Source organism: Lissotriton helveticus, chromosome 10 (genome assembly GCF_964261635.1).
Source record: "Lissotriton helveticus chromosome 10, aLisHel1.1, whole genome shotgun sequence".
In the NCBI taxonomy this organism is placed as follows: domain Eukaryota; kingdom Metazoa; phylum Chordata; class Amphibia; order Caudata; family Salamandridae; genus Lissotriton; species Lissotriton helveticus.
In genome coordinates this window covers 589991912-590019854 of record NC_136071.1, presented here as the reverse complement: position 1 = coordinate 590019854, position 27943 = coordinate 589991912, and the positions used below count along the sequence as shown (strand labels likewise).

At 47.3% G+C, this 27943-nt stretch overlaps 49 non-coding genes across 49 annotated transcripts; all 49 read right to left on the bottom strand.

Moving 5' to 3' along the window:
* Positions 1 to 383: 383 nt before the first annotated feature.
* TRNAV-UAC (transfer RNA valine (anticodon UAC)) lies at positions 384 to 456 on the bottom strand. The gene has a single exon. It is a non-coding gene; the product is annotated as a tRNA-Val (tRNA).
* A 384-nt stretch (positions 457 to 840) lies between these two features.
* TRNAP-CGG (transfer RNA proline (anticodon CGG)) lies at positions 841 to 912 on the bottom strand. Its single transcript has one exon. It is a non-coding gene; the product is annotated as a tRNA-Pro (tRNA).
* A 940-nt stretch (positions 913 to 1852) lies between these two features.
* On the bottom strand, positions 1853 to 1964 carry TRNAL-CAA (transfer RNA leucine (anticodon CAA)). Its single transcript has 2 exons — positions 1927 to 1964; positions 1853 to 1898 (listed from the first exon to the last, which is right to left on the bottom strand). It is a non-coding gene; the product is annotated as a tRNA-Leu (tRNA).
* A 296-nt stretch (positions 1965 to 2260) lies between these two features.
* TRNAV-AAC (transfer RNA valine (anticodon AAC)) lies at positions 2261 to 2333 on the bottom strand. Its single transcript has one exon. It is a non-coding gene; the product is annotated as a tRNA-Val (tRNA).
* Positions 2334 to 2719: 386 nt separating this feature from the next.
* Positions 2720 to 2791, bottom strand: TRNAP-AGG (transfer RNA proline (anticodon AGG)). The gene has a single exon. It is a non-coding gene; the product is annotated as a tRNA-Pro (tRNA).
* A 434-nt stretch (positions 2792 to 3225) lies between these two features.
* On the bottom strand, positions 3226 to 3298 carry TRNAV-UAC (transfer RNA valine (anticodon UAC)). Its single transcript has one exon. It is a non-coding gene; the product is annotated as a tRNA-Val (tRNA).
* Positions 3299 to 3682: 384 nt separating this feature from the next.
* Positions 3683 to 3754, bottom strand: TRNAP-CGG (transfer RNA proline (anticodon CGG)). The gene has a single exon. It is a non-coding gene; the product is annotated as a tRNA-Pro (tRNA).
* Positions 3755 to 4694: 940 nt separating this feature from the next.
* Positions 4695 to 4806, bottom strand: TRNAL-CAA (transfer RNA leucine (anticodon CAA)). The gene is made up of 2 exons: positions 4769 to 4806; positions 4695 to 4740 (listed from the first exon to the last, which is right to left on the bottom strand). It is a non-coding gene; the product is annotated as a tRNA-Leu (tRNA).
* Positions 4807 to 5101: 295 nt separating this feature from the next.
* Positions 5102 to 5174, bottom strand: TRNAV-AAC (transfer RNA valine (anticodon AAC)). Its single transcript has one exon. It is a non-coding gene; the product is annotated as a tRNA-Val (tRNA).
* Positions 5175 to 5559: 385 nt separating this feature from the next.
* Positions 5560 to 5631, bottom strand: TRNAP-AGG (transfer RNA proline (anticodon AGG)). Its single transcript has one exon. It is a non-coding gene; the product is annotated as a tRNA-Pro (tRNA).
* Positions 5632 to 6065: 434 nt separating this feature from the next.
* Positions 6066 to 6138, bottom strand: TRNAV-UAC (transfer RNA valine (anticodon UAC)). Its single transcript has one exon. It is a non-coding gene; the product is annotated as a tRNA-Val (tRNA).
* A 384-nt stretch (positions 6139 to 6522) lies between these two features.
* TRNAP-CGG (transfer RNA proline (anticodon CGG)) lies at positions 6523 to 6594 on the bottom strand. Its single transcript has one exon. It is a non-coding gene; the product is annotated as a tRNA-Pro (tRNA).
* A 929-nt stretch (positions 6595 to 7523) lies between these two features.
* TRNAL-CAA (transfer RNA leucine (anticodon CAA)) lies at positions 7524 to 7635 on the bottom strand. Its single transcript has 2 exons — positions 7598 to 7635; positions 7524 to 7569 (listed from the first exon to the last, which is right to left on the bottom strand). It is a non-coding gene; the product is annotated as a tRNA-Leu (tRNA).
* A 295-nt stretch (positions 7636 to 7930) lies between these two features.
* On the bottom strand, positions 7931 to 8003 carry TRNAV-AAC (transfer RNA valine (anticodon AAC)). The gene has a single exon. It is a non-coding gene; the product is annotated as a tRNA-Val (tRNA).
* A 385-nt stretch (positions 8004 to 8388) lies between these two features.
* On the bottom strand, positions 8389 to 8460 carry TRNAP-AGG (transfer RNA proline (anticodon AGG)). The gene has a single exon. It is a non-coding gene; the product is annotated as a tRNA-Pro (tRNA).
* Positions 8461 to 8894: 434 nt separating this feature from the next.
* TRNAV-UAC (transfer RNA valine (anticodon UAC)) lies at positions 8895 to 8967 on the bottom strand. The gene has a single exon. It is a non-coding gene; the product is annotated as a tRNA-Val (tRNA).
* A 384-nt stretch (positions 8968 to 9351) lies between these two features.
* On the bottom strand, positions 9352 to 9423 carry TRNAP-CGG (transfer RNA proline (anticodon CGG)). The gene has a single exon. It is a non-coding gene; the product is annotated as a tRNA-Pro (tRNA).
* Positions 9424 to 10353: 930 nt separating this feature from the next.
* On the bottom strand, positions 10354 to 10465 carry TRNAL-CAA (transfer RNA leucine (anticodon CAA)). Its single transcript has 2 exons — positions 10428 to 10465; positions 10354 to 10399 (listed from the first exon to the last, which is right to left on the bottom strand). It is a non-coding gene; the product is annotated as a tRNA-Leu (tRNA).
* Positions 10466 to 10761: 296 nt separating this feature from the next.
* Positions 10762 to 10834, bottom strand: TRNAV-AAC (transfer RNA valine (anticodon AAC)). Its single transcript has one exon. It is a non-coding gene; the product is annotated as a tRNA-Val (tRNA).
* Positions 10835 to 11220: 386 nt separating this feature from the next.
* TRNAP-AGG (transfer RNA proline (anticodon AGG)) lies at positions 11221 to 11292 on the bottom strand. The gene has a single exon. It is a non-coding gene; the product is annotated as a tRNA-Pro (tRNA).
* A 434-nt stretch (positions 11293 to 11726) lies between these two features.
* On the bottom strand, positions 11727 to 11799 carry TRNAV-UAC (transfer RNA valine (anticodon UAC)). The gene has a single exon. It is a non-coding gene; the product is annotated as a tRNA-Val (tRNA).
* A 384-nt stretch (positions 11800 to 12183) lies between these two features.
* Positions 12184 to 12255, bottom strand: TRNAP-CGG (transfer RNA proline (anticodon CGG)). The gene has a single exon. It is a non-coding gene; the product is annotated as a tRNA-Pro (tRNA).
* Positions 12256 to 13195: 940 nt separating this feature from the next.
* On the bottom strand, positions 13196 to 13307 carry TRNAL-CAA (transfer RNA leucine (anticodon CAA)). The gene is made up of 2 exons: positions 13270 to 13307; positions 13196 to 13241 (listed from the first exon to the last, which is right to left on the bottom strand). It is a non-coding gene; the product is annotated as a tRNA-Leu (tRNA).
* A 295-nt stretch (positions 13308 to 13602) lies between these two features.
* On the bottom strand, positions 13603 to 13675 carry TRNAV-AAC (transfer RNA valine (anticodon AAC)). Its single transcript has one exon. It is a non-coding gene; the product is annotated as a tRNA-Val (tRNA).
* Positions 13676 to 14060: 385 nt separating this feature from the next.
* On the bottom strand, positions 14061 to 14132 carry TRNAP-AGG (transfer RNA proline (anticodon AGG)). The gene has a single exon. It is a non-coding gene; the product is annotated as a tRNA-Pro (tRNA).
* A 434-nt stretch (positions 14133 to 14566) lies between these two features.
* Positions 14567 to 14639, bottom strand: TRNAV-UAC (transfer RNA valine (anticodon UAC)). The gene has a single exon. It is a non-coding gene; the product is annotated as a tRNA-Val (tRNA).
* A 384-nt stretch (positions 14640 to 15023) lies between these two features.
* TRNAP-CGG (transfer RNA proline (anticodon CGG)) lies at positions 15024 to 15095 on the bottom strand. Its single transcript has one exon. It is a non-coding gene; the product is annotated as a tRNA-Pro (tRNA).
* Positions 15096 to 16024: 929 nt separating this feature from the next.
* Positions 16025 to 16136, bottom strand: TRNAL-CAA (transfer RNA leucine (anticodon CAA)). The gene is made up of 2 exons: positions 16099 to 16136; positions 16025 to 16070 (listed from the first exon to the last, which is right to left on the bottom strand). It is a non-coding gene; the product is annotated as a tRNA-Leu (tRNA).
* Positions 16137 to 16431: 295 nt separating this feature from the next.
* Positions 16432 to 16504, bottom strand: TRNAV-AAC (transfer RNA valine (anticodon AAC)). The gene has a single exon. It is a non-coding gene; the product is annotated as a tRNA-Val (tRNA).
* Positions 16505 to 16889: 385 nt separating this feature from the next.
* On the bottom strand, positions 16890 to 16961 carry TRNAP-AGG (transfer RNA proline (anticodon AGG)). Its single transcript has one exon. It is a non-coding gene; the product is annotated as a tRNA-Pro (tRNA).
* Positions 16962 to 17395: 434 nt separating this feature from the next.
* TRNAV-UAC (transfer RNA valine (anticodon UAC)) lies at positions 17396 to 17468 on the bottom strand. Its single transcript has one exon. It is a non-coding gene; the product is annotated as a tRNA-Val (tRNA).
* Positions 17469 to 17852: 384 nt separating this feature from the next.
* TRNAP-CGG (transfer RNA proline (anticodon CGG)) lies at positions 17853 to 17924 on the bottom strand. Its single transcript has one exon. It is a non-coding gene; the product is annotated as a tRNA-Pro (tRNA).
* Positions 17925 to 18853: 929 nt separating this feature from the next.
* TRNAL-CAA (transfer RNA leucine (anticodon CAA)) lies at positions 18854 to 18965 on the bottom strand. Its single transcript has 2 exons — positions 18928 to 18965; positions 18854 to 18899 (listed from the first exon to the last, which is right to left on the bottom strand). It is a non-coding gene; the product is annotated as a tRNA-Leu (tRNA).
* A 295-nt stretch (positions 18966 to 19260) lies between these two features.
* Positions 19261 to 19333, bottom strand: TRNAV-AAC (transfer RNA valine (anticodon AAC)). The gene has a single exon. It is a non-coding gene; the product is annotated as a tRNA-Val (tRNA).
* Positions 19334 to 19718: 385 nt separating this feature from the next.
* On the bottom strand, positions 19719 to 19790 carry TRNAP-AGG (transfer RNA proline (anticodon AGG)). The gene has a single exon. It is a non-coding gene; the product is annotated as a tRNA-Pro (tRNA).
* Positions 19791 to 20224: 434 nt separating this feature from the next.
* On the bottom strand, positions 20225 to 20297 carry TRNAV-UAC (transfer RNA valine (anticodon UAC)). The gene has a single exon. It is a non-coding gene; the product is annotated as a tRNA-Val (tRNA).
* Positions 20298 to 20681: 384 nt separating this feature from the next.
* On the bottom strand, positions 20682 to 20753 carry TRNAP-CGG (transfer RNA proline (anticodon CGG)). Its single transcript has one exon. It is a non-coding gene; the product is annotated as a tRNA-Pro (tRNA).
* A 940-nt stretch (positions 20754 to 21693) lies between these two features.
* On the bottom strand, positions 21694 to 21805 carry TRNAL-CAA (transfer RNA leucine (anticodon CAA)). The gene is made up of 2 exons: positions 21768 to 21805; positions 21694 to 21739 (listed from the first exon to the last, which is right to left on the bottom strand). It is a non-coding gene; the product is annotated as a tRNA-Leu (tRNA).
* Positions 21806 to 22101: 296 nt separating this feature from the next.
* Positions 22102 to 22174, bottom strand: TRNAV-AAC (transfer RNA valine (anticodon AAC)). The gene has a single exon. It is a non-coding gene; the product is annotated as a tRNA-Val (tRNA).
* Positions 22175 to 22560: 386 nt separating this feature from the next.
* TRNAP-AGG (transfer RNA proline (anticodon AGG)) lies at positions 22561 to 22632 on the bottom strand. The gene has a single exon. It is a non-coding gene; the product is annotated as a tRNA-Pro (tRNA).
* Positions 22633 to 23066: 434 nt separating this feature from the next.
* Positions 23067 to 23139, bottom strand: TRNAV-UAC (transfer RNA valine (anticodon UAC)). The gene has a single exon. It is a non-coding gene; the product is annotated as a tRNA-Val (tRNA).
* Positions 23140 to 23523: 384 nt separating this feature from the next.
* TRNAP-CGG (transfer RNA proline (anticodon CGG)) lies at positions 23524 to 23595 on the bottom strand. Its single transcript has one exon. It is a non-coding gene; the product is annotated as a tRNA-Pro (tRNA).
* Positions 23596 to 24535: 940 nt separating this feature from the next.
* Positions 24536 to 24647, bottom strand: TRNAL-CAA (transfer RNA leucine (anticodon CAA)). Its single transcript has 2 exons — positions 24610 to 24647; positions 24536 to 24581 (listed from the first exon to the last, which is right to left on the bottom strand). It is a non-coding gene; the product is annotated as a tRNA-Leu (tRNA).
* A 295-nt stretch (positions 24648 to 24942) lies between these two features.
* On the bottom strand, positions 24943 to 25015 carry TRNAV-AAC (transfer RNA valine (anticodon AAC)). The gene has a single exon. It is a non-coding gene; the product is annotated as a tRNA-Val (tRNA).
* Positions 25016 to 25400: 385 nt separating this feature from the next.
* On the bottom strand, positions 25401 to 25472 carry TRNAP-AGG (transfer RNA proline (anticodon AGG)). Its single transcript has one exon. It is a non-coding gene; the product is annotated as a tRNA-Pro (tRNA).
* Positions 25473 to 25906: 434 nt separating this feature from the next.
* Positions 25907 to 25979, bottom strand: TRNAV-UAC (transfer RNA valine (anticodon UAC)). Its single transcript has one exon. It is a non-coding gene; the product is annotated as a tRNA-Val (tRNA).
* Positions 25980 to 26363: 384 nt separating this feature from the next.
* Positions 26364 to 26435, bottom strand: TRNAP-CGG (transfer RNA proline (anticodon CGG)). Its single transcript has one exon. It is a non-coding gene; the product is annotated as a tRNA-Pro (tRNA).
* A 929-nt stretch (positions 26436 to 27364) lies between these two features.
* On the bottom strand, positions 27365 to 27476 carry TRNAL-CAA (transfer RNA leucine (anticodon CAA)). Its single transcript has 2 exons — positions 27439 to 27476; positions 27365 to 27410 (listed from the first exon to the last, which is right to left on the bottom strand). It is a non-coding gene; the product is annotated as a tRNA-Leu (tRNA).
* Positions 27477 to 27772: 296 nt separating this feature from the next.
* TRNAV-AAC (transfer RNA valine (anticodon AAC)) lies at positions 27773 to 27845 on the bottom strand. The gene has a single exon. It is a non-coding gene; the product is annotated as a tRNA-Val (tRNA).
* Between the last annotated feature and the right edge of the window lie 98 nt (positions 27846 to 27943).

The window sequence follows — 27943 nt, the reverse complement described above, 5'->3', positions numbered from 1 at the left end:
TGAATGCTTCACCCAAAGCAAGCAACTGCACATGTTGCTCTCTTCTGCAATATGATTGCTGTCTTTTCCATGGCCGTCATCAAACAAGAAATTAAAAAGCCTCTGTCCTTCAGACAGTTTGTTTTCTCTAAGTGTCTGCTTGTGGTGAGGACAAGAAAAGCATTTCTGCTCTCATTCCTTGCTTTCATGAAGTAGGCCCACCCTTCAGAGCAAAGGGCGAGCAAGCGAATGGCGCAAGCTATCGTCACTTCTCTTTTCGAGCTGTCACTGAGATCCCTGGAGCACACTACGTCAGGTTGGTGAGGGATAGACAGCCTCTATTATCTCAGCTTTCCTATAAAGTCAGCCAGTAAAGGCAAACACTGTTAAAAACAGCAAACCGCTGTTTCTGCCCGGTCTCGAACCAGGGACCTTTCGCGTGTAAGGCGAACGTGATAACCACTACACTACAGAAACAGACACTAACTCAAGAATCTTGTTGGCATGTATTGGGCTGGAATGCACAGACTAAGGGCCAATGTCCTTGAAGCTCAAAGTTGGGCTCTCCTTACCCGGTCTCTATTTCTTTGGAAGACAGGAATGAGGACCACTTTTATTCCAAGAGGCGATTTTGAAACCATGTCCTGAAATTACACTAGAAAAACACTATGCATGTAATGTTCCTACCATGCTGGTCTGGCCCAGAAAAGCAGTTGCAAAGAAGTCCTGCACTCCTTTATCCCGCCACAAGTGGAAAATAGCGTGCAGGGTAAGGAACTTTCTCGACATACACAGCGTCTTATAGCATTGAAAAGAAGAAATGCTCCTATATTACAAGCATCCTGAAAATGTCCACAGCATGGGCTCGTCTGGGATTTGAACCCGGGACCTCTCGCACCCGAAGCGAGAATCATACCCCTAGACCAACGAGCCTGAGTGGCCAGGAGACATTTTGAACAATTTCTGAAGCGTCTTTCAGAAAAAAAGCAGGGCTATTTGGCTAGTCTCCCTCTAAGTGAGCCTCACAACGTCATGTTTTCTCTCAAGTTGTTGTTTTTTCACTCTAGCAAGAAAGGGGGCAGCCAATCTCCTATCAGCCAGTGAGCAGAAAAAAGGCACAGATGAGAACAGCAAGCACTTTCTGGCAATTGTTCTCCTCTGCAAGTCCTGGACCCTTGCCCCATAGACTTCCACACCAGAAGCAATGAAGGGCCCACCATTTCCTGCGCCTGAGAAAGAGGGGTTTGATATTTGGATTCAAACGCGCTCGCTCAGCGCTCGATCAGGCTCGATCAGGCGAGATTTATATGAGTGGCTCACAGGCCTGAAACTCTCACCTGGGAGACCCAGAGTGGCTGACTTCTCAGTATAGCCATTGTTGGGCGAGTCACCTCCTTTCCTCCTGCCTCAATCTAGAATTGGCTGCAAATCATAAGAGAGAGTGCAATGCCCGTGTGCAGTGCCTACTCCCAGCTACCTCTCTGTCTTCCTTATGTAAATTAGAATTTGCAAGGGGGGACCAATGGCATTCTGCTCCTCCCACATAACCAGGAAGCCCTGTTGAACATGTCTGCCTGTGTTTTTGCAGGGACAGTGCCTTCTCTGCCCAAAAGGTGGCAGGAGAGCCTCACAACAAATGATGGGATCAACTGCTCAGTTAGAAACCCAGCATGGCAGTTACTGTGATGGAGTGCAAATTTAATGGAAGGTGTGCCTGAGGTGTCATTTCCAGAAATCCATGGAATTGTGATTAAGGGCCCAGCCTGATTGTTGGTGGATTTCTCTTCACATGCTACAGGTTCCTGCAAAGATTGTGGTGTTTGCCGGGAACGCACTGCAAAAAACAGGAAGATTTACGGGTGTAAAAGGGACCTGTCAGAAGTGGGATTTGAACCCACGCCTCCATGAGGAGACCAGAAGGCTCAGCTACACTGAAGATCAAGCTCTCTTGAGTCTGGCGCCTTAGACCACTCGGCCATCCTGACGGCTCATGAGGGGGGGCTTAGGTCTAACTCTTCTATCTGCACCTGCCAATGTTTCCACTTACAACCTTCACAGCAATGTCACAGGTGTAAAGGCCCCAACAATACAACATAGCTTAAACAAAATAAAAATAGGCACAAGAACGACCCCCAGATGATGGATGCAGATAACTTTGTTTCGTCTTGCAAAGGTAAAGAAAGTTTCCCACGGCTCACTGTGTTCAAAGACCACCTCTTCTTAAACTTGCATTCAGATAATAAGGTTTTAGAGTGTGCACATAAAAGCAGCCAACGCTCAGTGTTTCTGCCCGGTCTCGAACCGGGGACCTTTCGCGTGTTAGGCGAACGTGATGACCACTACACTACAGAAACGACCTTGCTGCTTGCTACTGTTAAAGCAAAGTTCCTCTCAAGGCTTCACCCTACTTCTATTCTGCTGTATCAGCAGCGGCTCAGAATGTGCAGAACAAGTGTGAAAACCTCAGAGATATCATCCAACATGCTTGCAATTAGACGTATTCAAAATTTACTTGTGCAGGCATCGACAGACAAATATCTGATGCCTAAATGTCTGCGAGTACAGCTTGGGAAAGCATCACCTGGGACACACTGAGACTAAGCAGGTAGGCAGAAAAAGCACGGTGATCCATTTTTCTACTGAGGTTAGGAATATGTTAAGCAAAAAATCAACCGAGTATTACTAGAAATAGTCAGGCATAGTGCATTTTTAGTACGATTTGTATGTTTAGCTCTAAAAAGGGCTCGTCCGGGATTTGAACCCGGGACCTCTCGCACCCTAAGCGAGAATCATACCCCTAGACCAACGAGCCACGCAAGAGTCACCTCTGACATGGCTCCAGGGGTTAGTGGCAGCTAGTCGGTGAATGCTTCACCCAAAGCAAGCAACTGCACATGTTGCTCTCTTCTGCAATATGATTGCTGTCTTTTCCATGGCCGTCATCAAACAAGAAATTAAAAAGCCTCTGTCCTTCAGACAGTTTGTTTTCTCTAAGTGTCTGCTTGCGGTGAGGACAAGAAAAGCATTTCTGCTCTCATTCCTTGCTTTCATGAAGTAGGCCCACCCTTCAGAGCAAAGGGCGAGCAAGCGAATGGCGCAAGCTATCGTCACTTCTCTTTTCGAGCTGTCACTGAGATCCCTGGAGCACACTACGTCAGGTTGGTGAGGGATAGACAGCCTCTATTATCTCAGCTTTCCTATAAAGTCAGCCAGTAAAGGCAAACACTGTTAAAAACAGCAAACCGCTGTTTCTGCCCGGTCTCGAACCAGGGACCTTTCGCGTGTAAGGCGAACGTGATAACCACTACACTACAGAAACAGACACTAACTCAGGAATCTTGTTGGCATGTATTGGGCTGGAATGCACAGACTAAGGGCCAATGTCCTTGAAGCTCAAAGTTGGGCTCTCCTTACCCGGTCTCTATTTCTTTGGAAGACAGGAATGAGGACCACTTTTATTCCAAGAGGCGATTTTGAAACCATATCCTGAAATTGCACTAGAAAAACACTATGCATGTAATGTTCCTACCATGCTGGTCTGGCCCAGAAAAGCAGTTGCAAAGAAGTCCTGCACTCCTTTATCCCGCCACAAGTGGAAAATAGCGTGCAGGGTAAGGAACTTTCTCGACATACACAGCGTCTTATAGCATTGAAAAGAAGAAATGCTCCTATATTACAAGCATCCTGAAAATGTCCACAGCATGGGCTCGTCCGGGATTTGAACCCGGGACCTCTCGCACCCGAAGCGAGAATCATACCCCTAGACCAACGAGCCTGAGTGGCCAGGAGACATTTTGAACAATTTCTGAAGCGTCTTTCAGAAAAAAAGCAGGGCTATTTGGCTAGTCTCCCTCTAAGTGAGCCTCACAACGTCATGTTTTCTCTCAAGTTGTTGTTTTTTCACTCTAGCAAGAAAGGGGGCAGCCAATCTCCTATCAGCCAGTGAGCAGAAAAAAGGCACAGATGAGAACAGCAAGCACTTTCTGGCAATTGTTCTCCTCTGCAAGTCCTGGACCCTTGCCCCATAGACTTCCACACCAGAAGCAATGAAGGGCCCACCATTTCCTGCGCCTGAGAAAGAGGGGTTTGATATTTGGATTCAAACGCGATCGCTCAGCGCTCGATCAGGCTCAATCAGGCGAGATTTATATGAGTGGCTCACAGGCCTGAAACACTCACCTGGGAGACCCAGAGTGGCTGACTTCTCAGTATAGCCATTGTTGGGCGAGTCACCTCCTTTCCTCCTGCCTCAATCTAGAATTGGCTGCAAATCATAAGAGAGAGTGCAATGCCCGTGTGCAGTGCCTACTCCCAGCTACCTCTCTGTCTTCCTTATGTAAATTAGAATTTGCAAGGGGGGACCAATGGCATTCTGCTCCTCCCACATAACCAGGAAGCCCTGTTGAACATGTCTGCCTGTGTTTTTGCAGGGACAGTGCCTTCTCTGCCCAAAAGGTGGCAGGAGAGCCTCACAACAAATGATGGGATCAACTGCTTAGTTAGAAACCCAGCATGGCAGTTACTGTGATGGAGTGCAAATTTAATGGAAGGTGTGCCTGAGGTGTCATTTCCAGAAATCCATGGAATTGTGATTGAGGGCCCAGCCTGATTGTTGGTGGATTTCTCTTCACATGCTACAGGTTCCTGAAAAGATTGTGGTGTTTGCCGGGAACGCACTGCAAAAAACAGGAAGATTTACGGGTGTAAAAGGGACCTGTCAGAAGTGGGATTTGAACCCACGCCTCCATGAGGAGACCAGAAGGCTCAGCTACACTGAAGATCAAGCTCTCTTGAGTCTGGCGCCTTAGACCACTCGGCCATCCTGACGGCTCATGAGGGGGGCTTAGGTCTAACTCTTCTATCTGCACCTGCCAATGTTTCCACTTACAACCTTCACAGCAATGTCACAGGTGTAAAGGCCCCAACAATACAACATAGCTTAAACAAAATAAAAATAGGCACAAGAACGACCCCCAGATGATGGATGCAGATAACTTTGTTTCGTCTTGCAAAGGTAAAGAAAGTTTCCCACGGCTCACTGTGTTCAAAGACCACCTCTTCTTAAACTTGCATTCAGATAATAAGGTTTTAGAGTGTGCACATAAAAGCAGCCAACACTCAGTGTTTCTGCCCGGTCTCGAACCGAGGACCTTTCGCGTGTTAGGCGAACGTGATGACCACTACACTACAGAAACGACCTTGCTGCTTGCTACTGTTAAAGCAAAGTTCCTCTCAAGGCTTCACCCTACTTCTATTCTGCTGTATCAGCAGCGGCTCAGAATGTGCAGAACAAGTGTGAAAACCTCAGAGATATCATCCAACATGCTTGCAATTAGACGTATTCAAAATTTACTTGTGCAGGCATCGACAGACAAATATCTGATGCCTAAATGTCTGCGAGTACAGCTTGGGAAAGCATCACCTGGGACACACTGAGACTAAGCAGGTAGGCAGAAAAAGCACGGTGATCCATTTTTCTTCTGAGGTTAGGAATATGTTGCGCAACAATGCACCGAGTATTACTAGAAATAGTCAGGCATAGTGCATTTTTAGTACGATTTGTATGTTTAGCTCTAAAAAGGGCTCGTCCGGGATTTGAACCCGGGACCTCTCGCACCCTAAGCGAGAATCATACCCCTAGACCAACGAGCCACGCAAGAGTCACCTCTGACACGGCTCCAGGGGTTAGTGGCAGCTAGTCAGTGAATGCTTCACCCAAAGCAAGCAACTGCACATGTTGCTCTCTTCTGCAATATGATTGCTGTCTTTTCCATGGCCGTCATCAAACAAGAAATTAAAAAGCCTCTGTCCTTCAGACAGTTTGTTTTCTCTAAGTGTCTGCTTGTGGTGAGGACAAGAAAAGCATTTCTGCTCTCATTCCTTGCTTTCATGAAGTAGGCCCACCCTTCAGAGCAAAGGGCGAGCAAGCGAATGGCGCAAGCTATCGTCACTTCTCTTTTCGAGCTGTCACTGAGATCCCTGGAGCACACTACGTCAGGTTGGTGAGGGATAGACAGCCTCTATTATCTCAGCTTTCCTATAAAGTCAGCCAGTAAAGGCAAACACTGTTAAAAACAGCAAACCGCTGTTTCTGCCCGGTCTCGAACCAGGGACCTTTCGCGTGTAAGGCGAACGTGATAACCACTACACTACAGAAACAGACACTAACTCAGGAATCTTGTTGGCATGTATTGGGCTGGAATGCACAGACTAAGGGCCAATGTCCTTGAAGCTCAAAGTTGGGCTCTCCTTACCCGGTCTCTATTTCTTTGGAAGACAGGAATGAGGACCACTTTTATTCCAAGAGGCGATTTTGAAACCATGTCCTGAAATTACACTAGAAAAACACTATGCATGTAATGTTCCTACCATGCTGGTCTGGCCCAGAAAAGCAGTTGCAAAGAAGTCCTGCACTCCTTTATCCCGCCACAAGTGGAAAATAGCGTGCAGGGTAAGGAACTTTCTCGACATACACAGCGTCTTATAGCATTGAAAAGAAGAAATGCTCCTATATTACAAGCATCCTGAAAATGTCCACAGCATGGGCTCGTCCGGGATTTGAACCCGGGACCTCTCGCACCCGAAGCGAGAATCATACCCCTAGACCAACGAGCCTGAGTGGCCAGGAGACATTTTGAACAATTTCTGAAGCGTCTTTCAGAAAAAAAGCAGGGCTATTTGGCTAGTCTCCCTCTAAGTGAGCCTCACAACGTCATGTTTTCTCTCAAGTTGTTGTTTTTTCACTCTAGCAAGAAAGGGGGCAGCCAATCTCCTATCAGCCAGTGAGCAGAAAAAAGGCACAGATGAGAACAGCAAGCACTTTCTGGCAATTGTTCTCCTCTGCAAGTCCTGGACCCTTGCCCCATAGACTTCCACACCAGAAGCAATGAAGGGCCCACCATTTCCTGCGCCTGAGAAAGAGGGGTTTGATATTTGGATTCATACGCGCTCGATCAGGCTCAATCATGCGAGATTTATATGAGTGGCTCACAGGCCTGAAACACTCACCTGGGAGACCCAGAGTGGCTGACTTCTCAGTATAGCCATTGTTGGGCGAGTCACCTCCTTTCCTCCTGCCTCAATCTAGAATTGGCTGCAAATCATAAGAGAGAGTGCAATGCCCGTGTGCAGTGCCTACTCCCAGCTACCTCTCTGTCTTCCTTATGTAAATTAGAATTTGCAAGGGGGGACCAATGGCATTCTGCTCCTCCCACATAACCAGGAAGCCCTGTTGAACATGTCTGCCTGTGTTTTTGCAGGGACAGTGCCTTCTCTGCCCAAAAGGTGGCAGGAGAGCCTCACAACAAATGATGGGATCAACTGCTTAGTTAGAAACCCAGCATGGCAGTTACTGTGATGGAGTGCAAATTTAATGGAAGGTGTGCCTGAGGTGTCATTTCCAGAAATCCATGGAATTGTGATTGAGGGCCCAGCCTGATTGTTGGTGGATTTCTCTTCACATGCTACAGGTTCCTGCAAAGATTGTGGTGTTTGCCGGGAACGCACTGCAAAAAACAGGAAGATTTACGGGTGTAAAAGAGACCTGTCAGAAGTGGGATTTGAACCCACGCCTCCATGAGGAGACCAGAAGGCTCAGCTACACTGAAGATCAAGCTCTCTTGAGTCTGGCGCCTTAGACCACTCGGCCATCCTGACGGCTCATGAGGGGGGCTTAGGTCTAACTCTTCTATCTGCACCTGCCAATGTTTCCACTTACAACCTTCACAGCAATGTCACAGGTGTAAAGGCCCCAACAATACAACATAGCTTAAACAAAATAAAAATAGGCACAAGAACGACCCCCAGATGATGGATGCAGATAACTTTGTTTCGTCTTGCAAAGGTAAAGAAAGTTTCCCACGGCTCACTGTGTTCAAAGACCACCTCTTCTTAAACTTGCATTCAGATAATAAGGTTTTAGAGTGTGCACATAAAAGCAGCCAACGCTCAGTGTTTCTGCCCGGTCTCGAACCGGGGACCTTTCGCGTGTTAGGCGAACGTGATGACCACTACACTACAGAAACGACCTTGCTGCTTGCTACTGTTAAAGCAAAGTTCCTCTCAAGGCTTCACCCTACTTCTATTCTGCTGTATCAGCAGCGGCTCAGAATGTGCAGAACAAGTGTGAAAACCTCAGAGATATCATCCAACATGCTTGCAATTAGACGTATTCAAAATTTACTTGTGCAGGCATCGACAGACAAATATCTGATGCCTAAATGTCTGCGAGTACAGCTTGGGAAAGCATCACCTGGGACACACTGAGACTAAGCAGGTAGGCAGAAAAAGCACGGTGATCCATTTTTCTTCTGAGGTTAGGAATATGTTGCGCAACAATGCACCGAGTATTACTAGAAATAGTCAGGCATTGTGCATTTTTAGTACGATTTGTATGTTTAGCTCTAAAAATGGCTCGTCCGGGATTTGAACCCGGGACCTCTCGCACCCTAAGCGAGAATCATACCCCTAGACCAACGAGCCACGCAAGAGTCACCTCTGACACGGCTCCAGGGGTTAGTGGCAGCTAGTCAGTGAATGCTTCACCCAAAGCAAGCAACTGCACATGTTGCTCTCTTCTGCAATATGATTGCTGTCTTTTCCATGGCCGTCATCAAACAAGAAATTAAAAAGCCTCTGTCCTTCAGACAGTTTGTTTTCTCTAAGTGTCTGCTTGTGGTGAGGACAAGAAAAGCATTTCTGCTCTCATTCCTTGCTTTCATGAAGTAGGCCCACCCTTCAGAGCAAAGGGCGAGCAAGCGAATGGCGCAAGCTATCGTCACTTCTCTTTTCGAGCTGTCACTGAGATCCCTGGAGCACACTACGTCAGGTTGGTGAGGGATAGACAGCCTCTATTATCTCAGCTTTCCTATAAAGTCAGCCAGTAAAGGCAAACACTGTTAAAAACAGCAAACCGCTGTTTCTGCCCGGTCTCGAACCAGGGACCTTTCGCGTGTAAGGCGAACGTGATAACCACTACACTACAGAAACAGACACTAACTCAGGAATCTTGTTGGCATGTATTGGGCTGGAATGCACAGACTAAGGGCCAATGTCCTTGAAGCTCAAAGTTGGGCTCTCCTTACCCGGTCTCTATTTCTTTGGAAGACAGGAATGAGGACCACTTTTATTCCAAGAGGCGATTTTGAAACCATGTCCTGAAATTACACTAGAAAAACACTATGCATGTAATGTTCCTACCATGCTGGTCTGGCCCAGAAAAGCAGTTGCAAAGAAGTCCTGCACTCCTTTATCCCGCCACAAGTGGAAAATAGCGTGCAGGGTAAGGAACTTTCTCGACATACACAGCGTCTTATAGCATTGAAAAGAAGAAATGCTCCTATATTACAAGCATCCTGAAAATGTCCACAGCATGGGCTCGTCTGGGATTTGAACCCGGGACCTCTCGCACCCGAAGCGAGAATCATACCCCTAGACCAACGAGCCTGAGTGGCCAGGAGACATTTTGAACAATTTCTGAAGCGTCTTTCAGAAAAAAAGCAGGGCTATTTGGCTAGTCTCCCTCTAAGTGAGCCTCACAACGTCATGTTTTCTCTCAAGTTGTTGTTTTTTCACTCTAGCAAGAAAGGGGGCAGCCAATCTCCTATCAGCCAGTGAGCAGAAAAAAGGCACAGATGAGAACAGCAAGCACTTTCTGGCAATTGTTCTCCTCTGCAAGTCCTGGACCCTTGCCCCATAGACTTCCACACCAGAAGCAATGAAGGGCCCACCATTTCCTGCGCCTGAGAAAGAGGGGTTTGATATTTGGATTCAAACGCGCTCGCTCAGCGCTCGATCAGGCGAGATTTATATGAGTGGCTCACAGGCCTGAAACACTCACCTGGGAGACCCAGAGTGGCTGACTTCTCAGTATAGCCATTGTTGGGCGAGTCACCTCCTTTCCTCCTGCCTCAATCTAGAATTGGCTGCAAATCATAAGAGAGAGTGCAATGCCCGTGTGCAGTGCCTACTCCCAGCTACCTCTCTGTCTTCCTTATGTAAATTAGAATTTGCAAGGGGGGACCAATGGCATTCTGCTCCTCCCACATAACCAGGAAGCCCTGTTGAACATGTCTGCCTGTGTTTTTGCAGGGACAGTGCCTTCTCTGCCCAAAAGGTGGCAGGAGAGCCTCACAACAAATGATGGGATCAACTGCTCAGTTAGAAACCCAGCATGGCAGTTACTGTGATGGAGTGCAAATTTAATGGAAGGTGTGCCTGAGGTGTCATTTCCAGAAATCCATGGAATTGTGATTAAGGGCCCAGCCTGATTGTTGGTGGATTTCTCTTCACATGCTACAGGTTCCTGCAAAGATTGTGGTGTTTGCCGGGAACGCACTGCAAAAAACAGGAAGATTTACGGGTGTAAAAGGGACCTGTCAGAAGTGGGATTTGAACCCACGCCTCCATGAGGAGACCAGAAGGCTCAGCTACACTGAAGATCAAGCTCTCTTGAGTCTGGCGCCTTAGACCACTCGGCCATCCTGACGGCTCATGAGGGGGGGCTTAGGTCTAACTCTTCTATCTGCACCTGCCAATGTTTCCACTTACAACCTTCACAGCAATGTCACAGGTGTAAAGGCCCCAACAATACAACATAGCTTAAACAAAATAAAAATAGGCACAAGAACGACCCCCAGATGATGGATGCAGATAACTTTGTTTCGTCTTGCAAAGGTAAAGAAAGTTTCCCACGGCTCACTGTGTTCAAAGACCACCTCTTCTTAAACTTGCATTCAGATAATAAGGTTTTAGAGTGTGCACATAAAAGCAGCCAACGCTCAGTGTTTCTGCCCGGTCTCGAACCGGGGACCTTTCGCGTGTTAGGCGAACGTGATGACCACTACACTACAGAAACGACCTTGCTGCTTGCTACTGTTAAAGCAAAGTTCCTCTCAAGGCTTCACCCTACTTCTATTCTGCTGTATCAGCAGCGGCTCAGAATGTGCAGAACAAGTGTGAAAACCTCAGAGATATCATCCAACATGCTTGCAATTAGACGTATTCAAAATTTACTTGTGCAGGCATCGACAGACAAATATCTGATGCCTAAATGTCTGCGAGTACAGCTTGGGAAAGCATCACCTGGGACACACTGAGACTAAGCAGGTAGGCAGAAAAAGCACGGTGATCCATTTTTCTACTGAGGTTAGGAATATGTTAAGCAAAAAATCAACCGAGTATTACTAGAAATAGTCAGGCATAGTGCATTTTTAGTACGATTTGTATGTTTAGCTCTAAAAAGGGCTCGTCCGGGATTTGAACCCGGGACCTCTCGCACCCTAAGCGAGAATCATACCCCTAGACCAACGAGCCACGCAAGAGTCACCTCTGACATGGCTCCAGGGGTTAGTGGCAGCTAGTCGGTGAATGCTTCACCCAAAGCAAGCAACTGCACATGTTGCTCTCTTCTGCAATATGATTGCTGTCTTTTCCATGGCCGTCATCAAACAAGAAATTAAAAAGCCTCTGTCCTTCAGACAGTTTGTTTTCTCTAAGTGTCTGCTTGCGGTGAGGACAAGAAAAGCATTTCTGCTCTCATTCCTTGCTTTCATGAAGTAGGCCCACCCTTCAGAGCAAAGGGCGAGCAAGCGAATGGCGCAAGCTATCGTCACTTCTCTTTTCGAGCTGTCACTGAGATCCCTGGAGCACACTACGTCAGGTTGGTGAGGGATAGACAGCCTCTATTATCTCAGCTTTCCTATAAAGTCAGCCAGTAAAGGCAAACACTGTTAAAAACAGCAAACCGCTGTTTCTGCCCGGTCTCGAACCAGGGACCTTTCGCGTGTAAGGCGAACGTGATAACCACTACACTACAGAAACAGACACTAACTCAGGAATCTTGTTGGCATGTATTGGGCTGGAATGCACAGACTAAGGGCCAATGTCCTTGAAGCTCAAAGTTGGGCTCTCCTTACCCGGTCTCTATTTCTTTGGAAGACAGGAATGAGGACCACTTTTATTCCAAGAGGCGATTTTGAAACCATATCCTGAAATTGCACTAGAAAAACACTATGCATGTAATGTTCCTACCATGCTGGTCTGGCCCAGAAAAGCAGTTGCAAAGAAGTCCTGCACTCCTTTATCCCGCCACAAGTGGAAAATAGCGTGCAGGGTAAGGAACTTTCTCGACATACACAGCGTCTTATAGCATTGAAAAGAAGAAATGCTCCTATATTACAAGCATCCTGAAAATGTCCACAGCATGGGCTCGTCCGGGATTTGAACCCGGGACCTCTCGCACCCGAAGCGAGAATCATACCCCTAGACCAACGAGCCTGAGTGGCCAGGAGACATTTTGAACAATTTCTGAAGCGTCTTTCAGAAAAAAAGCAGGGCTATTTGGCTAGTCTCCCTCTAAGTGAGCCTCACAACGTCATGTTTTCTCTCAAGTTGTTGTTTTTTCACTCTAGCAAGAAAGGGGGCAGCCAATCTCCTATCAGCCAGTGAGCAGAAAAAAGGCACAGATGAGAACAGCAAGCACTTTCTGGCAATTGTTCTCCTCTGCAAGTCCTGGACCCTTGCCCCATAGACTTCCACACCAGAAGCAATGAAGGGCCCACCATTTCCTGCGCCTGAGAAAGAGGGGTTTGATATTTGGATTCAAACGCGATCGCTCAGCGCTCGATCAGGCTCAATCAGGCGAGATTTATATGAGTGGCTCACAGGCCTGAAACACTCACCTGGGAGACCCAGAGTGGCTGACTTCTCAGTATAGCCATTGTTGGGCGAGTCACCTCCTTTCCTCCTGCCTCAATCTAGAATTGGCTGCAAATCATAAGAGAGAGTGCAATGCCCGTGTGCAGTGCCTACTCCCAGCTACCTCTCTGTCTTCCTTATGTAAATTAGAATTTGCAAGGGGGGACCAATGGCATTCTGCTCCTCCCACATAACCAGGAAGCCCTGTTGAACATGTCTGCCTGTGTTTTTGCAGGGACAGTGCCTTCTCTGCCCAAAAGGTGGCAGGAGAGCCTCACAACAAATGATGGGATCAACTGCTTAGTTAGAAACCCAGCATGGCAGTTACTGTGATGGAGTGCAAATTTAATGGAAGGTGTGCCTGAGGTGTCATTTCCAGAAATCCATGGAATTGTGATTGAGGGCCCAGCCTGATTGTTGGTGGATTTCTCTTCACATGCTACAGGTTCCTGAAAAGATTGTGGTGTTTGCCGGGAACGCACTGCAAAAAACAGGAAGATTTACGGGTGTAAAAGGGACCTGTCAGAAGTGGGATTTGAACCCACGCCTCCATGAGGAGACCAGAAGGCTCAGCTACACTGAAGATCAAGCTCTCTTGAGTCTGGCGCCTTAGACCACTCGGCCATCCTGACGGCTCATGAGGGGGGCTTAGGTCTAACTCTTCTATCTGCACCTGCCAATGTTTCCACTTACAACCTTCACAGCAATGTCACAGGTGTAAAGGCCCCAACAATACAACATAGCTTAAACAAAATAAAAATAGGCACAAGAACGACCCCCAGATGATGGATGCAGATAACTTTGTTTCGTCTTGCAAAGGTAAAGAAAGTTTCCCACGGCTCACTGTGTTCAAAGACCACCTCTTCTTAAACTTGCATTCAGATAATAAGGTTTTAGAGTGTGCACATAAAAGCAGCCAACACTCAGTGTTTCTGCCCGGTCTCGAACCGAGGACCTTTCGCGTGTTAGGCGAACGTGATGACCACTACACTACAGAAACGACCTTGCTGCTTGCTACTGTTAAAGCAAAGTTCCTCTCAAGGCTTCACCCTACTTCTATTCTGCTGTATCAGCAGCGGCTCAGAATGTGCAGAACAAGTGTGAAAACCTCAGAGATATCATCCAACATGCTTGCAATTAGACGTATTCAAAATTTACTTGTGCAGGCATCGACAGACAAATATCTGATGCCTAAATGTCTGCGAGTACAGCTTGGGAAAGCATCACCTGGGACACACTGAGACTAAGCAGGTAGGCAGAAAAAGCACGGTGATCCATTTTTCTTCTGAGGTTAGGAATATGTTGCGCAACAATGCACCGAGTATTACTAGAAATAGTCAGGCATAGTGCATTTTTAGTACGATTTGTATGTTTAGCTCTAAAAAGGGCTCGTCCGGGATTTGAACCCGGGACCTCTCGCACCCTAAGCGAGAATCATACCCCTAGACCAACGAGCCACGCAAGAGTCACCTCTGACACGGCTCCAGGGGTTAGTGGCAGCTAGTCAGTGAATGCTTCACCCAAAGCAAGCAACTGCACATGTTGCTCTCTTCTGCAATATGATTGCTGTCTTTTCCATGGCCGTCATCAAACAAGAAATTAAAAAGCCTCTGTCCTTCAGACAGTTTGTTTTCTCTAAGTGTCTGCTTGTGGTGAGGACAAGAAAAGCATTTCTGCTCTCATTCCTTGCTTTCATGAAGTAGGCCCACCCTTCAGAGCAAAGGGCGAGCAAGCGAATGGCGCAAGCTATCGTCACTTCTCTTTTCGAGCTGTCACTGAGATCCCTGGAGCACACTACGTCAGGTTGGTGAGGGATAGACAGCCTCTATTATCTCAGCTTTCCTATAAAGTCAGCCAGTAAAGGCAAACACTGTTAAAAACAGCAAACCGCTGTTTCTGCCCGGTCTCGAACCAGGGACCTTTCGCGTGTAAGGCGAACGTGATAACCACTACACTACAGAAACAGACACTAACTCAGGAATCTTGTTGGCATGTATTGGGCTGGAATGCACAGACTAAGGGCCAATGTCCTTGAAGCTCAAAGTTGGGCTCTCCTTACCCGGTCTCTATTTCTTTGGAAGACAGGAATGAGGACCACTTTTATTCCAAGAGGCGATTTTGAAACCATGTCCTGAAATTACACTAGAAAAACACTATGCATGTAATGTTCCTACCATGCTGGTCTGGCCCAGAAAAGCAGTTGCAAAGAAGTCCTGCACTCCTTTATCCCGCCACAAGTGGAAAATAGCGTGCAGGGTAAGGAACTTTCTCGACATACACAGCGTCTTATAGCATTGAAAAGAAGAAATGCTCCTATATTACAAGCATCCTGAAAATGTCCACAGCATGGGCTCGTCCGGGATTTGAACCCGGGACCTCTCGCACCCGAAGCGAGAATCATACCCCTAGACCAACGAGCCTGAGTGGCCAGGAGACATTTTGAACAATTTCTGAAGCGTCTTTCAGAAAAAAAGCAGGGCTATTTGGCTAGTCTCCCTCTAAGTGAGCCTCACAACGTCATGTTTTCTCTCAAGTTGTTGTTTTTTCACTCTAGCAAGAAAGGGGGCAGCCAATCTCCTATCAGCCAGTGAGCAGAAAAAAGGCACAGATGAGAACAGCAAGCACTTTCTGGCAATTGTTCTCCTCTGCAAGTCCTGGACCCTTGCCCCATAGACTTCCACACCAGAAGCAATGAAGGGCCCACCATTTCCTGCGCCTGAGAAAGAGGGGTTTGATATTTGGATTCATACGCGCTCGATCAGGCTCAATCAGGCGAGATTTATATGAGTGGCTCACAGGCCTGAAACACTCACCTGGGAGACCCAGAGTGGCTGACTTCTCAGTATAGCCATTGTTGGGCGAGTCACCTCCTTTCCTCCTGCCTCAATCTAGAATTGGCTGCAAATCATAAGAGAGAGTGCAATGCCCGTGTGCAGTGCCTACTCCCAGCTACCTCTCTGTCTTCCTTATGTAAATTAGAATTTGCAAGGGGGGACCAATGGCATTCTGCTCCTCCCACATAACCAGGAAGCCCTGTTGAACATGTCTGCCTGTGTTTTTGCAGGGACAGTGCCTTCTCTGCCCAAAAGGTGGCAGGAGAGCCTCACAACAAATGATGGGATCAACTGCTTAGTTAGAAACCCAGCATGGCAGTTACTGTGATGGAGTGCAAATTTAATGGAAGGTGTGCCTGAGGTGTCATTTCCAGAAATCCATGGAATTGTGATTGAGGGCCCAGCCTGATTGTTGGTGGATTTCTCTTCACATGCTACAGGTTCCTGCAAAGATTGTGGTGTTTGCCGGGAACGCACTGCAAAAAACAGGAAGATTTACGGGTGTAAAAGAGACCTGTCAGAAGTGGGATTTGAACCCACGCCTCCATGAGGAGACCAGAAGGCTCAGCTACACTGAAGATCAAGCTCTCTTGAGTCTGGCGCCTTAGACCACTCGGCCATCCTGACGGCTCATGAGGGGGGCTTAGGTCTAACTCTTCTATCTGCACCTGCCAATGTTTCCACTTACAACCTTCACAGCAATGTCACAGGTGTAAAGGCCCCAACAATACAACATAGCTTAAACAAAATAAAAATAGGCACAAGAACGACCCCCAGATGATGGATGCAGATAACTTTGTTTCGTCTTGCAAAGGTAAAGAAAGTTTCCCACGGCTCACTGTGTTCAAAGACCACCTCTTCTTAAACTTGCATTCAGATAATAAGGTTTTAGAGTGTGCACATAAAAGCAGCCAACGCTCAGTGTTTCTGCCCGGTCTCGAACCGGGGACCTTTCGCGTGTTAGGCGAACATGATGACCACTACACTACAGAAACGACCTTGCTGCTTGCTACTGTTAAAGCAAAGTTCCTCTCAAGGCTTCACCCTACTTCTATTCTGCTGTATCAGCAGCGGCTCAGAATGTGCAGAACAAGTGTGAAAACCTCAGAGATATCATCCAACATGCTTGCAATTAGACGTATTCAAAATTTACTTGTGCAGGCATCGACAGACAAATATCTGATGCCTAAATGTCTGCGAGTACAGCTTGGGAAAGCATCACCTGGGACACACTGAGACTAAGCAGGTAGGCAGAAAAAGCACGGTGATCCATTTTTCTTCTGAGGTTAGGAATATGTTGCGCAACAATGCACCGAGTATTACTAGAAATAGTCAGGCATAGTGCATTTTTAGTACGATTTGTATGTTTAGCTCTAAAAAGGGCTCGTCCGGGATTTGAACCCGGGACCTCTCGCACCCTAAGCGAGAATCATACCCCTAGACCAACGAGCCACGCAAGAGTCACCTCTGACACGGCTCCAGGGGTTAGTGGCAGCTAGTCAGTGAATGCTTCACCCAAAGCAAGCAACTGCACATGTTGCTCTCTTCTGCAATATGATTGCTGTCTTTTCCATGGCCGTCATCAAACAAGAAATTAAAAAGCCTCTGTCCTTCAGACAGTTTGTTTTCTCTAAGTGTCTGCTTGTGGTGAGGACAAGAAAAGCATTTCTGCTCTCATTCCTTGCTTTCATGAAGTAGGCCCACCCTTCAGAGCAAAGGGCGAGCAAGCGAATGGCGCAAGCTATCGTCACTTCTCTTTTCGAGCTGTCACTGAGATCCCTGGAGCACACTACGTCAGGTTGGTGAGGGATAGACAGCCTCTATTATCTCAGCTTTCCTATAAAGTCAGCCAGTAAAGGCAAACACTGTTAAAAACAGCAAACCGCTGTTTCTGCCCGGTCTCGAACCAGGGACCTTTCGCGTGTAAGGCGAACGTGATAACCACTACACTACAGAAACAGACACTAACTCAGGAATCTTGTTGGCATGTATTGGGCTGGAATGCACAGACTAAGGGCCAATGTCCTTGAAGCTCAAAGTTGGGCTCTCCTTACCCGGTCTCTATTTCTTTGGAAGACAGGAATGAGGACCACTTTTATTCCAAGAGGCGATTTTGAAACCATGTCCTGAAATTACACTAGAAAAACACTATGCATGTAATGTTCCTACCATGCTGGTCTGGCCCAGAAAAGCAGTTGCAAAGAAGTCCTGCACTCCTTTATCCCGCCACAAGTGGAAAATAGCGTGCAGGGTAAGGAACTTTCTCGACATACACAGCGTCTTATAGCATTGAAAAGAAGAAATGCTCCTATATTACAAGCATCCTGAAAATGTCCACAGCATGGGCTCGTCCGGGATTTGAACCCGGGACCTCTCGCACCCGAAGCGAGAATCATACCCCTAGACCAACGAGCCTGAGTGGCCAGGAGACATTTTGAACAATTTCTGAAGCGTCTTTCAGAAAAAAAGCAGGGCTATTTGGCTAGTCTCCCTCTAAGTGAGCCTCACAACGTCATGTTTTCTCTCAAGTTGTTGTTTTTTCACTCTAGCAAGAAAGGGGGCAGCCAATCTCCTATCAGCCAGTGAGCAGAAAAAAGGCACAGATGAGAACAGCAAGCACTTTCTGGCAATTGTTCTCCTCTGCAAGTCCTGGACCCTTGCCCCATAGACTTCCACACCAGAAGCAATGAAGGGCCCACCATTTCCTGCGCCTGAGAAAGAGGGGTTTGATATTTGGATTCATACGCGCTCGATCAGGCTCAATCAGGCGAGATTTATATGAGTGGCTCACAGGCCTGAAACACTCACCTGGGAGACCCAGAGTGGCTGACTTCTCAGTATAGCCATTGTTGGGCGAGTCACCTCCTTTCCTCCTGCCTCAATCTAGAATTGGCTGCAAATCATAAGAGAGAGTGCAATGCCCGTGTGCAGTGCCTACTCCCAGCTACCTCTCTGTCTTCCTTATGTAAATTAGAATTTGCAAGGGGGGACCAATGGCATTCTGCTCCTCCCACATAACCAGGAAGCCCTGTTGAACATGTCTGCCTGTGTTTTTGCAGGGACAGTGCCTTCTCTGCCCAAAAGGTGGCAGGAGAGCCTCACAACAAATGATGGGATCAACTGCTTAGTTAGAAACCCAGCATGGCAGTTACTGTGATGGAGTGCAAATTTAATGGAAGGTGTGCCTGAGGTGTCATTTCCAGAAATCCATGGAATTGTGATTGAGGGCCCAGCCTGATTGTTGGTGGATTTCTCTTCACATGCTACAGGTTCCTGCAAAGATTGTGGTGTTTGCCGGGAACGCACTGCAAAAAACAGGAAGATTTACGGGTGTAAAAGAGACCTGTCAGAAGTGGGATTTGAACCCACGCCTCCATGAGGAGACCAGAAGGCTCAGCTACACTGAAGATCAAGCTCTCTTGAGTCTGGCGCCTTAGACCACTCGGCCATCCTGACGGCTCATGAGGGGGGCTTAGGTCTAACTCTTCTATCTGCACCTGCCAATGTTTCCACTTACAACCTTCACAGCAATGTCACAGGTGTAAAGGCCCCAACAATACAACATAGCTTAAACAAAATAAAAATAGGCACAAGAACGACCCCCAGATGATGGATGCAGATAACTTTGTTTCGTCTTGCAAAGGTAAAGAAAGTTTCCCACGGCTCACTGTGTTCAAAGACCACCTCTTCTTAAACTTGCATTCAGATAATAAGGTTTTAGAGTGTGCACATAAAAGCAGCCAACGCTCAGTGTTTCTGCCCGGTCTCGAACCGGGGACCTTTCGCGTGTTAGGCGAACATGATGACCACTACACTACAGAAACGACCTTGCTGCTTGCTACTGTTAAAGCAAAGTTCCTCTCAAGGCTTCACCCTACTTCTATTCTGCTGTATCAGCAGCGGCTCAGAATGTGCAGAACAAGTGTGAAAACCTCAGAGATATCATCCAACATGCTTGCAATTAGACGTATTCAAAATTTACTTGTGCAGGCATCGACAGACAAATATCTGATGCCTAAATGTCTGCGAGTACAGCTTGGGAAAGCATCACCTGGGACACACTGAGACTAAGCAGGTAGGCAGAAAAAGCACGGTGATCCATTTTTCTTCTGAGGTTAGGAATATGTTGCGCAACAATGCACCGAGTATTACTAGAAATAGTCAGGCATAGTGCATTTTTAGTACGATTTGTATGTTTAGCTCTAAAAAGGGCTCGTCCGGGATTTGAACCCGGGACCTCTCGCACCCTAAGCGAGAATCATACCCCTAGACCAACGAGCCACGCAAGAGTCACCTCTGACACGGCTCCAGGGGTTAGTGGCAGCTAGTCAGTGAATGCTTCACCCAAAGCAAGCAACTGCACATGTTGCTCTCTTCTGCAATATGATTGCTGTCTTTTCCATGGCCGTCATCAAACAAGAAATTAAAAAGCCTCTGTCCTTCAGACAGTTTGTTTTCTCTAAGTGTCTGCTTGTGGTGAGGACAAGAAAAGCATTTCTGCTCTCATTCCTTGCTTTCATGAAGTAGGCCCACCCTTCAGAGCAAAGGGCGAGCAAGCGAATGGCGCAAGCTATCGTCACTTCTCTTTTCGAGCTGTCACTGAGATCCCTGGAGCACACTACGTCAGGTTGGTGAGGGATAGACAGCCTCTATTATCTCAGCTTTCCTATAAAGTCAGCCAGTAAAGGCAAACACTGTTAAAAACAGCAAACCGCTGTTTCTGCCCGGTCTCGAACCAGGGACCTTTCGCGTGTAAGGCGAACGTGATAACCACTACACTACAGAAACAGACACTAACTCAGGAATCTTGTTGGCATGTATTGGGCTGGAATGCACAGACTAAGGGCCAATGTCCTTGAAGCTCAAAGTTGGGCTCTCCTTACCCGGTCTCTATTTCTTTGGAAGACAGGAATGAGGACCACTTTTATTCCAAGAGGCGATTTTGAAACCATGTCCTGAAATTACACTAGAAAAACACTATGCATGTAATGTTCCTACCATGCTGGTCTGGCCCAGAAAAGCAGTTGCAAAGAAGTCCTGCACTCCTTTATCCCGCCACAAGTGGAAAATAGCGTGCAGGGTAAGGAACTTTCTCGACATACACAGCGTCTTATAGCATTGAAAAGAAGAAATGCTCCTATATTACAAGCATCCTGAAAATGTCCACAGCATGGGCTCGTCTGGGATTTGAACCCGGGACCTCTCGCACCCGAAGCGAGAATCATACCCCTAGACCAACGAGCCTGAGTGGCCAGGAGACATTTTGAACAATTTCTGAAGCGTCTTTCAGAAAAAAAGCAGGGCTATTTGGCTAGTCTCCCTCTAAGTGAGCCTCACAACGTCATGTTTTCTCTCAAGTTGTTGTTTTTTCACTCTAGCAAGAAAGGGGGCAGCCAATCTCCTATCAGCCAGTGAGCAGAAAAAAGGCACAGATGAGAACAGCAAGCACTTTCTGGCAATTGTTCTCCTCTGCAAGTCCTGGACCCTTGCCCCATAGACTTCCACACCAGAAGCAATGAAGGGCCCACCATTTCCTGCGCCTGAGAAAGAGGGGTTTGATATTTGGATTCAAACGCGCTCGCTCAGCGCTCGATCAGGCTCGATCAGGCGAGATTTATATGAGTGGCTCACAGGCCTGAAACACTCACCTGGGAGACCCAGAGTGGCTGACTTCTCAGTATAGCCATTGTTGGGCGAGTCACCTCCTTTCCTCCTGCCTCAATCTAGAATTGGCTGCAAATCATAAGAGAGAGTGCAATGCCCGTGTGCAGTGCCTACTCCCAGCTACCTCTCTGTCTTCCTTATGTAAATTAGAATTTGCAAGGGGGGACCAATGGCATTCTGCTCCTCCCACATAACCAGGAAGCCCTGTTGAACATGTCTGCCTGTGTTTTTGCAGGGACAGTGCCTTCTCTGCCCAAAAGGTGGCAGGAGAGCCTCACAACAAATGATGGGATCAACTGCTCAGTTAGAAACCCAGCATGGCAGTTACTGTGATGGAGTGCAAATTTAATGGAAGGTGTGCCTGAGGTGTCATTTCCAGAAATCCATGGAATTGTGATTAAGGGCCCAGCCTGATTGTTGGTGGATTTCTCTTCACATGCTACAGGTTCCTGCAAAGATTGTGGTGTTTGCCGGGAACGCACTGCAAAAAACAGGAAGATTTACGGGTGTAAAAGGGACCTGTCAGAAGTGGGATTTGAACCCACGCCTCCATGAGGAGACCAGAAGGCTCAGCTACACTGAAGATCAAGCTCTCTTGAGTCTGGCGCCTTAGACCACTCGGCCATCCTGACGGCTCATGAGGGGGGGCTTAGGTCTAACTCTTCTATCTGCACCTGCCAATGTTTCCACTTACAACCTTCACAGCAATGTCACAGGTGTAAAGGCCCCAACAATACAACATAGCTTAAACAAAATAAAAATAGGCACAAGAACGACCCCCAGATGATGGATGCAGATAACTTTGTTTCGTCTTGCAAAGGTAAAGAAAGTTTCCCACGGCTCACTGTGTTCAAAGACCACCTCTTCTTAAACTTGCATTCAGATAATAAGGTTTTAGAGTGTGCACATAAAAGCAGCCAACGCTCAGTGTTTCTGCCCGGTCTCGAACCGGGGACCTTTCGCGTGTTAGGCGAACGTGATGACCACTACACTACAGAAACGACCTTGCTGCTTGCTACTGTTAAAGCAAAGTTCCTCTCAAGGCTTCACCCTACTTCTATTCTGCTGTATCAGCAGCGGCTCAGAATGTGCAGAACAAGTGTGAAAACCTCAGAGATATCATCCAACATGCTTGCAATTAGACGTATTCAAAATTTACTTGTGCAGGCATCGACAGACAAATATCTGATGCCTAAATGTCTGCGAGTACAGCTTGGGAAAGCATCACCTGGGACACACTGAGACTAAGCAGGTAGGCAGAAAAAGCACGGTGATCCATTTTTCTACTGAGGTTAGGAATATGTTAAGCAAAAAATCAACCGAGTATTACTAGAAATAGTCAGGCATAGTGCATTTTTAGTACGATTTGTATGTTTAGCTCTAAAAAGGGCTCGTCCGGGATTTGAACCCGGGACCTCTCGCACCCTAAGCGAGAATCATACCCCTAGACCAACGAGCCACGCAAGAGTCACCTCTGACATGGCTCCAGGGGTTAGTGGCAGCTAGTCGGTGAATGCTTCACCCAAAGCAAGCAACTGCACATGTTGCTCTCTTCTGCAATATGATTGCTGTCTTTTCCATGGCCGTCATCAAACAAGAAATTAAAAAGCCTCTGTCCTTCAGACAGTTTGTTTTCTCTAAGTGTCTGCTTGCGGTGAGGACAAGAAAAGCATTTCTGCTCTCATTCCTTGCTTTCATGAAGTAGGCCCACCCTTCAGAGCAAAGGGCGAGCAAGCGAATGGCGCAAGCTATCGTCACTTCTCTTTTCGAGCTGTCACTGAGATCCCTGGAGCACACTACGTCAGGTTGGTGAGGGATAGACAGCCTCTATTATCTCAGCTTTCCTATAAAGTCAGCCAGTAAAGGCAAACACTGTTAAAAACAGCAAACCGCTGTTTCTGCCCGGTCTCGAACCAGGGACCTTTCGCGTGTAAGGCGAACGTGATAACCACTACACTACAGAAACAGACACTAACTCAGGAATCTTGTTGGCATGTATTGGGCTGGAATGCACAGACTAAGGGCCAATGTCCTTGAAGCTCAAAGTTGGGCTCTCCTTACCCGGTCTCTATTTCTTTGGAAGACAGGAATGAGGACCACTTTTATTCCAAGAGGCGATTTTGAAACCATATCCTGAAATTGCACTAGAAAAACACTATGCATGTAATGTTCCTACCATGCTGGTCTGGCCCAGAAAAGCAGTTGCAAAGAAGTCCTGCACTCCTTTATCCCGCCACAAGTGGAAAATAGCGTGCAGGGTAAGGAACTTTCTCGACATACACAGCGTCTTATAGCATTGAAAAGAAGAAATGCTCCTATATTACAAGCATCCTGAAAATGTCCACAGCATGGGCTCGTCCGGGATTTGAACCCGGGACCTCTCGCACCCGAAGCGAGAATCATACCCCTAGACCAACGAGCCTGAGTGGCCAGGAGACATTTTGAACAATTTCTGAAGCGTCTTTCAGAAAAAAAGCAGGGCTATTTGGCTAGTCTCCCTCTAAGTGAGCCTCACAACGTCATGTTTTCTCTCAAGTTGTTGTTTTTTCACTCTAGCAAGAAAGGGGGCAGCCAATCTCCTATCAGCCAGTGAGCAGAAAAAAGGCACAGATGAGAACAGCAAGCACTTTCTGGCAATTGTTCTCCTCTGCAAGTCCTGGACCCTTGCCCCATAGACTTCCACACCAGAAGCAATGAAGGGCCCACCATTTCCTGCGCCTGAGAAAGAGGGGTTTGATATTTGGATTCAAACGCGATCGCTCAGCGCTCGATCAGGCTCAATCAGGCGAGATTTATATGAGTGGCTCACAGGCCTGAAACACTCACCTGGGAGACCCAGAGTGGCTGACTTCTCAGTATAGCCATTGTTGGGCGAGTCACCTCCTTTCCTCCTGCCTCAATCTAGAATTGGCTGCAAATCATAAGAGAGAGTGCAATGCCCGTGTGCAGTGCCTACTCCCAGCTACCTCTCTGTCTTCCTTATGTAAATTAGAATTTGCAAGGGGGGACCAATGGCATTCTGCTCCTCCCACATAACCAGGAAGCCCTGTTGAACATGTCTGCCTGTGTTTTTGCAGGGACAGTGCCTTCTCTGCCCAAAAGGTGGCAGGAGAGCCTCACAACAAATGATGGGATCAACTGCTTAGTTAGAAACCCAGCATGGCAGTTACTGTGATGGAGTGCAAATTTAATGGAAGGTGTGCCTGAGGTGTCATTTCCAGAAATCCATGGAATTGTGATTGAGGGCCCAGCCTGATTGTTGGTGGATTTCTCTTCACATGCTACAGGTTCCTGAAAAGATTGTGGTGTTTGCCGGGAACGCACTGCAAAAAACAGGAAGATTTACGGGTGTAAAAGGGACCTGTCAGAAGTGGGATTTGAACCCACGCCTCCATGAGGAGACCAGAAGGCTCAGCTACACTGAAGATCAAGCTCTCTTGAGTCTGGCGCCTTAGACCACTCGGCCATCCTGACGGCTCATGAGGGGGGCTTAGGTCTAACTCTTCTATCTGCACCTGCCAATGTTTCCACTTACAACCTTCACAGCAATGTCACAGGTGTAAAGGCCCCAACAATACAACATAGCTTAAACAAAATAAAAATAGGCACAAGAACGACCCCCAGATGATGGATGCAGATAACTTTGTTTCGTCTTGCAAAGGTAAAGAAAGTTTCCCACGGCTCACTGTGTTCAAAGACCACCTCTTCTTAAACTTGCATTCAGATAATAAGGTTTTAGAGTGTGCACATAAAAGCAGCCAACACTCAGTGTTTCTGCCCGGTCTCGAACCGAGGACCTTTCGCGTGTTAGGCGAACGTGATGACCACTACACTACAGAAACGACCTTGCTGCTTGCTACTGTTAAAGCAAAGTTCCTCTCAAGGCTTCACCCTACTTCTATTCTGCTGTATCAGCAGCGGCTCAGAATGTGCAGAACAAGTGTGAAAACCTCAGAGATATCATCCAACATGCTTGCAATTAGACGTATTCAAAATTTACTTGTGCAGGCATCGACAGACAAATATCTGATGCCTAAATGTCTGCGAGTACAGCTTGGGAAAGCATCACCTGGGACACACTGAGACTAAGCAGGTAGGCAGAAAAAGCACGGTGATCCATTTTTCTTCTGAGGTTAGGAATATGTTGCGCAACAATGCACCGAGTATTACTAGAAATAGTCAGGCATAGTGCATTTTTAGTACGATTTGTATGTTTAGCTCTAAAAAGGGCTCGTCCGGGATTTGAACCCGGGACCTCTCGCACCCTAAGCGAGAATCATACCCCTAGACCAACGAGCCACGCAAGAGTCACCTCTGACACGGCTCCAGGGGTTAGTGGCAGCTAGTCAGTGAATGCTTCACCCAAAGCAAGCAACTGCACATGTTGCTCTCTTCTGCAATATGATTGCTGTCTTTTCCATGGCCGTCATCAAACAAGAAATTAAAAAGCCTCTGTCCTTCAGACAGTTTGTTTTCTCTAAGTGTCTGCTTGTGGTGAGGACAAGAAAAGCATTTCTGCTCTCATTCCTTGCTTTCATGAAGTAGGCCCACCCTTCAGAGCAAAGGGCGAGCAAGCGAATGGCGCAAGCTATCGTCACTTCTCTTTTCGAGCTGTCACTGAGATCCCTGGAGCACACTACGTCAGGTTGGTGAGGGATAGACAGCCTCTATTATCTCAGCTTTCCTATAAAGTCAGCCAGTAAAGGCAAACACTGTTAAAAACAGCAAACCGCTGTTTCTGCCCGGTCTCGAACCAGGGACCTTTCGCGTGTAAGGCGAACGTGATAACCACTACACTACAGAAACAGACACTAACTCAGGAATCTTGTTGGCATGTATTGGGCTGGAATGCACAGACTAAGGGCCAATGTCCTTGAAGCTCAAAGTTGGGCTCTCCTTACCCGGTCTCTATTTCTTTGGAAGACAGGAATGAGGACCACTTTTATTCCAAGAGGCGATTTTGAAACCATGTCCTGAAATTACACTAGAAAAACACTATGCATGTAATGTTCCTACCATGCTGGTCTGGCCCAGAAAAGCAGTTGCAAAGAAGTCCTGCACTCCTTTATCCCGCCACAAGTGGAAAATAGCGTGCAGGGTAAGGAACTTTCTCGACATACACAGCGTCTTATAGCATTGAAAAGAAGAAATGCTCCTATATTACAAGCATCCTGAAAATGTCCACAGCATGGGCTCGTCCGGGATTTGAACCCGGGACCTCTCGCACCCGAAGCGAGAATCATACCCCTAGACCAACGAGCCTGAGTGGCCAGGAGACATTTTGAACAATTTCTGAAGCGTCTTTCAGAAAAAAAGCAGGGCTATTTGGCTAGTCTCCCTCTAAGTGAGCCTCACAACGTCATGTTTTCTCTCAAGTTGTTGTTTTTTCACTCTAGCAAGAAAGGGGGCAGCCAATCTCCTATCAGCCAGTGAGCAGAAAAAAGGCACAGATGAGAACAGCAAGCACTTTCTGGCAATTGTTCTCCTCTGCAAGTCCTGGACCCTTGCCCCATAGACTTCCACACCAGAAGCAATGAAGGGCCCACCATTTCCTGCGCCTGAGAAAGAGGGGTTTGATATTTGGATTCAAACGCGCTCGCTCAGGCTCGATCAGGCGAGATTTATATGAGTGGCTCACAGGCCTGAAACACTCACCTGGGAGACCCAGAGTGGCTGACTTCTCAGTATAGCCATTGTTGGGCGAGTCACCTCCTTTCCTCCTGCCTCAATCTAGAATTGGCTGCAAATCATAAGAGAGAGTGCAATGCCCGTGTGCAGTGCCTACTCCCAGCTACCTCTCTGTCTTCCTTATGTAAATTAGAATTTGCAAGGGGGGACCAATGGCATTCTGCTCCTCCCACATAACCAGGAAGCCCTGTTGAACATGCCTGCCTGTGTTTTTGCAGGGACAGTGCCTTCTCTGCCCAAAAGGTGGCAGGAGAGCCTCACAACAAATGATGGGATCAACTGCTTAGTTAGAAACCCAGCATGGCAGTTACTGTGATGGAGTGCAAATTTAATGGAAGGTGTGCCTGAGGTGTCATTTCCAGAAATCCATGGAATTGTGATTGAGGGCCCAGCCTGATTGTTGGTGGATTTCTCTTCACATGCTACAGGTTCCTGCAAAGATTGTGGTGTTTGCCGGGAACGCACTGCAAAAAACAGGAAGATTTACGGGTGTAAAAGGGACCTGTCAGAAGTGGGATTTGAACCCACGCCTCCATGAGGAGACCAGAAGGCTCAGCTACACTGAAGATCAAGCTCTCTTGAGTCTGGCGACTTAGACCACTCGGCCATCCTGACGGCTCCTGAGGCGGGGCTTAGGTCTAACTCTTCTATCTGCACCTGCCAATGTTTCCACTTACAACCTTCACAGCAATGTCACAGGTGTAAAGGCCCCAACAATACAACATAGCTTAAACAAAATAAAAATAGGCACAAGAACGACCCCCAGATGATGGATGCAGATAACTTTGTTTCGTCTTGCAAAGGTAAAGAAAGTTTCCCACGGCTCACTGTGTTCAAAGACCACCTCTTCTTAAACTTGCATTCAGATAATAAGGTTTTAGAGTGTGCACATAAAAGCAGCCAACGCTCAGTGTTTCTGCCCGGTCTCGAACCGGGGACCTTTCGCGTGTTAGGCGAACGTGATGACCACTACACTACAGAAACGACCTTGCTGCTTGCTACTGTTAAAGCAAAGTTCCTCTCAAGGCTTCACCCTACTTCTATTCTGCTGTATCAGCAGCGGCTCAGAATGTGCAGAACAA